We start from the raw sequence: 9,042 nt of genomic DNA, 5'->3' as shown, positions 1-9,042 counted from the left end.
GTTCTTCTTGTGTTTTTTGATGGGAGAAATCCCTACAAAGACCCGTGGTTCCCAAAGAGGGGGTCTGAGATGATGATTTCAAAATCTAGTGGTTAATAAAGAATACTAGCGATAGTGCATTTAATATAATATCAGAAAACAGCAGAGTAAACGATACAAATTAGCCTGCATATTACTAAACAAATGATTTACAAGCTCTAGGCCTAGTTGCTTGATAAATATGATAAATAGTTTTTACCCCCCAAAGTGGGGTAGGGATCCCTTGGGGGGGCTGCCAGGCATTAGTACTGTTTGCATGGTAAGTCTGGAAACCCCTGGGGTCTAGATTTTAGACCAGGGATCTCCAACCAGTAGCTCTCCAGCCCTTTCTAGGTAGCTTGCCAAAGACCTTCAACATTTCAGCATGCACTTGATGACTGACATTTTAGATGCATTTTTTTTTTAAATCTGAATATGCTGAACACAGTTTGCATCATTTGGGCCAATATCATAAAGTACAAACCCAATTTTTTATCTTGGCTACTATTTCTCCTGGTTGGACAAAGTTGCATCATACTCAAGTGTCTTTGAAGCATAAGTAGCCCTGACATTTTTTTTACTGAAAAGTAGCTCCCTGGCTCGATAAAAAAGGTCAGAGACCCCCGTTCTGGACCAGTGGTTCCCAATGTGAGGGTCAGGAGGACACCTCAGGGGGTCACAGGACATTGAAATGTGTGCGCAACGCAAGTCCAGATGATTTTTTTAAATTATTATTAAAAACAGTATATTTTTGTGAAATTAAACCAAATATTCAAGTACAGCATCCAAATCAACATAATTAAACCAGATTTAAAATATTGTAACGTTGGCTGCACTGGTGCATGCCGGGAAGTGGTATGTTGTTCACGCGGTACCATGAGGGAGGTACATGTTCCGGAAAACAAGCCTGTTCTGTACACTTGACTAGTTGTTAAAAATAAAAGCAGTGGAAACTACGCTTGCCTCCTTGACATTCATCACACTGGTGTCAGAAGTGGGATTGACGAAATGTCAAGTGAAAACTTTAAAACCATGATTTCTCAGTTGGAAGCACTGATGAAAGAAGAACCCGAAGAAAGTGTACCCTTCTACGCCTTACAACAGCGGGAAGACAGGCAGCTGTTTGCTAACCAAGACCGAGGAGAGAGACGTGGCGCCTTCGCGGAGAATGCCGCGCTGAGGCGGGAGCAGTTCACGGAGGAAGCCGCCGGAGCCAGGGCCCGACCTTCACAGCGAGAAATGCAACAAGCTAACCCGTCAAAACCGCCCCAAATGGACCGGACAGAGAGAACCCGACTCCACGTAGAAGACACTCTGGAGCGTCGCGAGCAGGGAATGCTAGCTGCTAGAGGAGTGGCGGACAACTTACCAGCAGAGCGGCCTCAGCAGCAGCGGCAGTCCATGATTAAACTCCACCGCTACAACGGGGAGGAACCGGCCGACACCTACTTACTGCAGGTCCAACTAGCGGCGCAAATTAATGGGTGGTCCGCTGTAGAAACAGCGGGACATGTTGCGCTTTCGTTGGAGGGCCGAGCTTTACAGATCCTGACTGATCTACGGCCTGCGGAGCTCCGTGATTGGCCGAAGCTGAAGCGTGCTATCCAGCGCCGATTTGACCGTCACCTCTTCGTGGATGATGCCAGAGATCGGCTTGCAAAGCGCCGTAGAGAGCTGGGAGAAAGCCTGGGGACCTACGCCGCCGACCTCCGCAGTTATACACGTCGCGGTCATCCCGATTTCAACGAGAGTGTCCAGGAAGAGCTTACGGTCCAGGCATTTCTCCGCGGGCTACAACCAGGACGCCTGCGGGAGCACATGCGTTTGTTCTCTCCCGCCACACTTGAGGCAGCACTGATCGAGGCGGAGCGGGTGGAGCATGTCCTTTGTCCGGAGGTCTATCGTCGCAGTGACCACATTCGTGTCAATCAGGCGAAAGATGAGGATAGCGATGATGCTGATAAGGAGACAAGGCGCACGACAACCACCCCACAACGACGCCGATCAAGGAGAGGTGACGGTGAGTGTTACAGATGCGGGGCTCCTGGCCATATTGCTCGCTATTGTCCGGCACCAACGCCTCGAAGTGAGCAGCCAGATTTAAACTAACACGGGATGGCAACGAGGGGGAGCTACCATCCAATGAAGTCACTATTGCCCCCAGCACATCAATGATGCGTCTCGGTCGCTTGGGGCGCGCGCACGGACTTTATTTGGACTGCGTCATGGAAGGAACCGCATGTCGTGCTCTGGTGGACACTGGTTCTACCATCTCCCTAATCAAACCAGGAACCCTACCAAGCTCCAGTGGTGGCAGGAGTCCCAAAGAGTGGACCCCCACCAAGCAGAACATTACAACTGTCACAGGGGAGCGGGCCAAGATGTTGGGAACTAGAACTCTGCAGGTTTCCGTGGGCCGCCGGCAGGTACAGCACCAGTTTTGGCTAGCTAACATCCAAGATCCCTGTATTGTTGGACTTGACCTGTTGTCCAACTGGGGCGCTGTGGTGGATGTGTCCAAAGCAAGGCTACACCTGGGTACAGAAAGTATAACTCTCCATCAGTCTTGTGATGCCGGGGCATGCAGAGTTTTGAAGCCCAGGAGAGCGCTTCCGTCGGGGGTGCAGCCGTTGCCAGCGCCGCAGAGAGAACCACCGTCGGGGGTGCAGCCATCGCCAGCGCCGCAGAGAGAACCGCCGTCGGGGGTGCAGCCGTTGCCAGCGCCGCAGAGAGAGCCGCCGTCGGGGGTGCAGCCGTTGCCAGCGCCGCAGAGAGAACCGCCGTCGGGGGTGCAGCCGTTACCAGCGCCGCAGAGAGAACCGCCGTCGGGGGTGCAGCCGTTGCCAGCGCCGCAGAGAGAGCCGCCGTCGGGGGTGCAGCCGTTGCCAGCGCCGCAGAGAGAACCGCCATCGGGGGTGCAGTCGTTGCCAGCGCCGCAGAGAGAGCCGCCGTCGGGGGTGCAGCCGTTGCCAGCGCCGCAGAGAAAGCCGCCGTCGGGGGTGCAGCCGTCGCCAGCGCCGCAGAGAGAGCCGCCGTCGGGGGTGCAGCCGTCGCCAGCGCCGCAGAGAGAACCGCCGTCGGGGGTGCAGCCTTCGCCAGCGCCGCAGAGAGAGCCGCCGTCGGGGGTGCAGCCGTCGCCAGCGCCGCAGAGAGAGCCGCCGTCGGGGGTGCAGCCTTCGCCAGCGCCGCAGAGAGAGCCGCCGTCGGGGGTGCAGCCGTCGCCAGCGCCGCAGAGAGAGCCGCCGTCGGGGGTGCAGCCGTCGCCAGCGCCGCAGAGAGAGCCGCCGTCGGGGGTGCAGCCGTCGCCAGCGCCGCAGAGAGAACCGCCGTCGGGGGTGCAGCCTTCGCCAGTGCCGCAGAGAGAGCCGCCGTCGGGGGTGCAGCCGTCGCCAGCGCCGCAGAGAGAGCCGCCGTCGGGGGTGCAGCCGTCGCCAGCGCCGCAGAGAGAGCCGCCGTCGGGGGTGCAGCCGTCGCCAGCGCCGCAGAGAGAGCCGCCGTCGGGGGTGCAGCCGTCGCCAGCGCCGCAGAGAGAACCGCCGTCGGGGGTGCAGCCTTCGCCAGCGCCGCAGAGAGAGCCGCCGTCGGGGGTGCAGCCATTGCCAGCGCCGCAGAGAGAGCCGCCGTCGGGGGTGCAACCAGCGCCACAGAGGAAGCCACCGTCGCCAGAGACCAGCGAAGCCATTGCTGACCTCTTTACACGGAGCTGCCAAGGCCTGGATTCTGAACAGCAGCATCAACTAAAATCGCTGTTAGACTTGTTTGCTGATGTTTTTGCTGCCAAAGATGAGGACTGCACCCACACCAACCTTGTCCTTCATGACATAGACACCGGCGAGGCCCGTCCCATACGCCTTCGCCCACGCCGACTACCCCTCGCCAAACGGTTGGAAGCACAGGAAAAGATCGAAGAGATGGTGCGGGCGGGCATCATTGAGCCCTCCAACAGCCCTTGGGCAGCTCCTGTGGTGCTCGTTCGGAAGAAAGATGGCACATGGCGTTTCTGTGTGGACTTCCGCCGACTTAATGACATTACCCGCAAAGATTCGTACCCCCTGCCCCGCATCGATGATGCCCTGGACTACATCTCAGGCTCATCTTGGTTCAGCTCCCTGGACCTTCGCAGCGGCTATTGGCAGGTTGAGCTGACCCCAGAGGCCCGTCCTAAAACTGCGTTCTCCATCGGCCAAGGGTTGTGGCAGTTCAAGGTCATGCCCTTTGGCCTCTGCAATGCTCCGGCAACCTTTGAGCGCTTAATGGAGAGAGTCCTTGCTGACATCCCCCGAAACCGGTGTGTGGTCTATCTTGACGACCTACTTGCCCATGCTGCAGACTTTGAGAGCGCCCTAAAGAACTTGCAGGATGTTCTCCTAGCTATACGCCAAGCTGGGCTCCGCCTCAACCCCAAGAAGTGCCATCTGTTAAAGAAACAGACGTCCTTCCTTGGCCACGTTGTCAGCGGGGAAGGAGTGTCAACCGATCCGGCTAAGGTGACAGCTGTTCGGGAGTGGCCGACCCCCAAGGACATTGCAGAGCTGCGCAGTTTCCTTGGCTTGGCCTCTTACTACCGAAGGTTCATCAAGGGCTTTGCCACCATTGCAAGCCCGCTCCACAAGTTGACCCAGAAAGGCCATGTTTTCCAGTGGACGGATGCCTGTAATACAGCCTTCAACCATCTGCGCGGTGCCCTGGTGGAAGCCCCAGTTCTGGCCTACCCAGACCCAAAGAAGACCTTTATTGTGGACACTGATGCCAGCAATGTGGGCCTGGGTGCGGTGCTTTGCCAGGAAGGGGAGCATGGAGAACAGGTCATCTCCTACTACAGTCGCTCCCTCAGCAAACCGGAGAGGAATTATTGTGTTACCCGCCGTGAGCTGCTAGCAGTTGTCCTGGGCCTCCGTCACTTCCGCCCTTACCTGTATGGCCAGCGGTTTGTTCTGCGGACTGACCATGCCTCTCTCACCTGGCTGCTGAACTTCAAGGAACCTGAAGGGCAGTTAGCCAGGTGGATTGAGATTCTTCAGGACTATGACTTTGACATCCAACATCGAGCTGGTCGTCTACATGGGAATGCTGATGCGTTGTCTCGGAGGCCATGTGAAAGCAGATGCCGTTTTTGCCGACAAGTGGATGACAGCCATCTTGGTGCTAAGGTGGCGGCGCTGCAGTGTGCGGTGGTGCCTGACAGCCAAGAGATCATCGACCCTCAGCAGCTCCAACAGGACCAGCGACAGGACCCTGTTCTCTCCCTAGTCCACTCCTGGATGGAGGCAGGCCAACGCCCAGAGTGGTCAACCGTGTCAGCGCTGGCCCCTGAGACCAAGGCTCTACATTCTCAGTGGATCAACATCCGTCTCCAGAATGGGCTACTCTACCGCCGGTGGAGTTTCCCTGACGGACAGCGAGAAATCTTACAGCTTCTCGTTCCACACTCCCTGCGACCCACAGTCCTATATTGGGTCCATGGTTCGGTGGGAGCGGGGCACTTCGGTGTCACCAAGACTCTGTCACGGCTGCGGCAAAGATTCTACTGGCCGGGATGCAGACGTGATGTGGAGATGTTTGTACACCGGTGCGATGCCTGCACTGCTCGGAAAGGCCCCAATCGTCGCTCCCACGCCCCGCTACAACAATACCAGGTAGGAGCTCCTATGGAGAGAGTGGGTGTTGACATCCTCGGCCCATTCCCCACCTCCGACCAGGGGAACCGATACGTACTCGTGGCAATGGATTACTTCACTAAGTGGCCTGAGGCGTATGCAGTTCCGGACCAAAGCGCTGCCACAACTGCCCAGAAACTGGTGGATGAGTTTTTCTGCCGCTTTGGAGTGCCGGAGGAACTCCATAGTGATCAGGGGCGGAACTTTGAAGCCAGAGTGTTCCAGGAGGTGTGCCAGCGGATGGGGGTGAAGAAGACGAGAACCACCCCATTGCATCCTCAAAGTGACGGGTTAGTGGAACGCTTCAACCGTACCCTGGCCATACAGCTCGCCATTCTCACCAGCCACCGACAGCGGGACTGGGACAGTCACCTCCCCCTGGTCCTGTGGGCTTACAGGACCGCTGTGCAGGAGTCTACACGGTGTACGCCTGCTGCTCTGATGTTCGGCCATGAACTGCGCACCCCAGTTGACTTAGTCTTTGGGTCCCCCCCGGAGCCGGAAGTACGAGGGGAACCGGGCCTGGACTATTTCTTCAACCTGGTAGAGCGCCTGCAGGCAGTACACGAGCTATGTCGGGAACACCTCAGCAAGGCGGGCGCTGTGCAGAAAAGGGCGTACGACCTCCGAAGTAAGGGGCAGGATTTTGAACCTGGCTCCAAAGTATGGGTCTATAGCCCCATCAGGAAGAAGGGACAGTCTCCCAAACTCTCCAGTCACTGGATGGGACCTTGTACTGTACTTGAAAGATTGTCAGATGTGGTGTACCGGGTACAGCTGCTCCGGAGGGTGGTAGTTCTCCACAGAGATCGATTGGCCCCTTACCAACCCATGGCTCCTTCTGGAGAGCCTTCAGGGGATGTGAGTCAGCCCTCAACAAGTTCCCCAACTGGGACCACCTGTGGTGGCCCGCAGCGTGGGTCTCAAAGACAGCGGAGACTCCCTCAGCACTTGAGAGACTTTGTGGTGGACAATTGGATTGCTGGGGACAGCTAATCATGCTAGGTGGGGGCAATGTAACGTTGGCTGCACTGGTGCATGCCGGGAAGTGGTATGTTGTTCACGCGGTACCATGAGGGAGGTACATGTTCCGGAAAACAAGCCTGTTCTGTACACTTGACTAGTTGTTAAAAATAAAAGCAGTGGAAACTACGCTTGCCTCCTTGACATTCATCACAATATTTTGCACCTTCAAATTGTTATAAATGCTAGGAGTTTGGTCGCACATTCCCCCAGCCCAAAATCGTGGTCCCACAAATGCATCAAAACATAACTATATTTGCTAATAAGCAATTATTTCAGACATTCTGAACCTGTGCTCATTCCTCGGTCACATTAGAGGATTTTTGACCATTTAATTTGCCTAAACAAAATCACTTATGACTTGACCCTCTGACCAGACGAAGCTCGGGGCCCCAATGCAGGCGCCCCACCCCCAGGTTGGGAACCACTGGTCTAGAACAGTCCCCAAAGTGGTGGTTGCGAGATGTTCACAATATTTTGAAATTAATTTGACCTATTTTCGAATGAAAGTGGTATATTGTAGTGAATCAAGCCAAATATGAATTTGAATCATACTGTCCAAACACAGACCTACATCAATGAACCAGATTTTAAATGTTGTGCACTTGTATTTATTACTCATACTTATTAACGTTATATATTACAGTGGGGGTCCCGAGTTGTTGGTCTGGGTATTTTGGGGGTCGTCGTCCGAAAAGTTTGGGAACCACGAGACACCGTCAAAGCAGACCACGCCCCCACAACATGCACGTACAGCGCCTTAAAAAAGGACTATTTCCTCCTCGCCGTCTCACTCACATCCGGTTAAAGCCGCTGTAGCTGCATCTCCGACACAACCTCGCCGCGGAAAGAAAAACCCTGCGTTTTCAGGTAACCTTTATATTAAGATCTCTTTGTGCTTCGTAGTGGCCACTTCTCCATACTTCGAAATGTACTGTTTCCATGGAAATCCGCCATGTTTGTGGGTACTACGCGCCTGCCGAAGTTGGTTGAAACCCAGAGAGGCAGCAGCAATAACAGTCACCGTGTCGAGCCACATTTGTTAACGACAGCAAACAGAGGTTCAGGCAATCGGACACTGTAATGTGATTCATCATCTCCCATGTCCTCATCTTTGACCAAGTCCACAGATCGTTTTTATATGAGGCGTCACTAGTGAGATAGTCTGTCCAGTAACAATCGCATCCCTGTATCAGTTCATGACGCATGGCCTGATTCTCTTTAGCTTACAAGAAGTCATAATAAAACACGTGTCAAACAAATGAAAGTAAGTCCCCAATTTGCACAGACTTACATTAGTTAACAACACACTAACATGAGTTAAAACAGTGAAGAAACGAGTAACGCAGTATATGGTTTGTATTTCTTTTGAAAAAAATAAATAAAAATAAAGTAATAAAAAAAAAAAAAAAACAGTGAAGAAACGAGCCGTGAAACTACTCGGCTGCCGAGTCATTACTAGTGATATGTGTATATCTGCAATATTTTTTCTTTTAAGATCACCATTGGTTTATTATTATTATTAGTCCTCTGCAAATCCCATAATGCGTTGCGATGTTACGTCGATGGGTAAGGAATTGGCTGGGTTGGGGCAAGAAGTTTAATGTTTTTTATTTGTAGTAGTGTTTTTTTTTTCATATAGGGAAGACAAAGGTCCAACAAAAGATAAAAGAATAGCTAATCAGGAAGCTCTGTGGCCTTGGTCAAGCTTTGCTTGCCTGTGCATTCCTTGAATTGCTGCTGTAGTGATGGGTCTGTTACAGGGAGAGAAGGGGGAGGGGAGGAGGGACAGATAGCCATGATGTGAACTGAAACCCTTGTCTTAAAACAGGATTTTTTTTTGGTACGAGATTTTCAAAAATGATCCGTTTACAATCTCAACTACTCAACACAAGTAAATAAGTAAGGTAGTGTTTTATTTGTCATTGTACAATTATACAAAGAAATTGCGTTCAGATGTTGGGTTAGTCCCGAGCGGGACATAAACTATTTTCCATAGGGATCAAAATGGAAATGATTGGATTTATATGAAAAAGAAACATGTCCACATTATTTAGTTTTGTTTGGCCAAATGCCAACAACATCTTTGGTCTTTTTGCTTGAGTTGATGCGTACCAGACAGGTACGCATCAACTCATCTAAGCTCAGGTTAGAACATACCTCAGTATGGAAAAACGGTGGCCTGTTCTCATTGTTCTCAAATGTGTTCTCATTTGCCCTTGTGTGCTCTGCTATTTGTCAGAAGATTAATCTAAAATTAATTGTTGTAAATTATGGTTGCACTTCTTTATTTCATATTTGTTCTTTTGTCTTTCTATACGGTTCAGTTATAGAGACGGTGAAA

The sequence above is a fragment of the Gobius niger genome (genome assembly GCF_951799975.1).
Source record: "Gobius niger genome assembly, chromosome: 8".
In the NCBI taxonomy this organism is placed as follows: Eukaryota; Metazoa; Chordata; class Actinopteri; order Gobiiformes; family Gobiidae; genus Gobius; species Gobius niger.
This window is presented reverse-complemented; position numbering follows the sequence as displayed.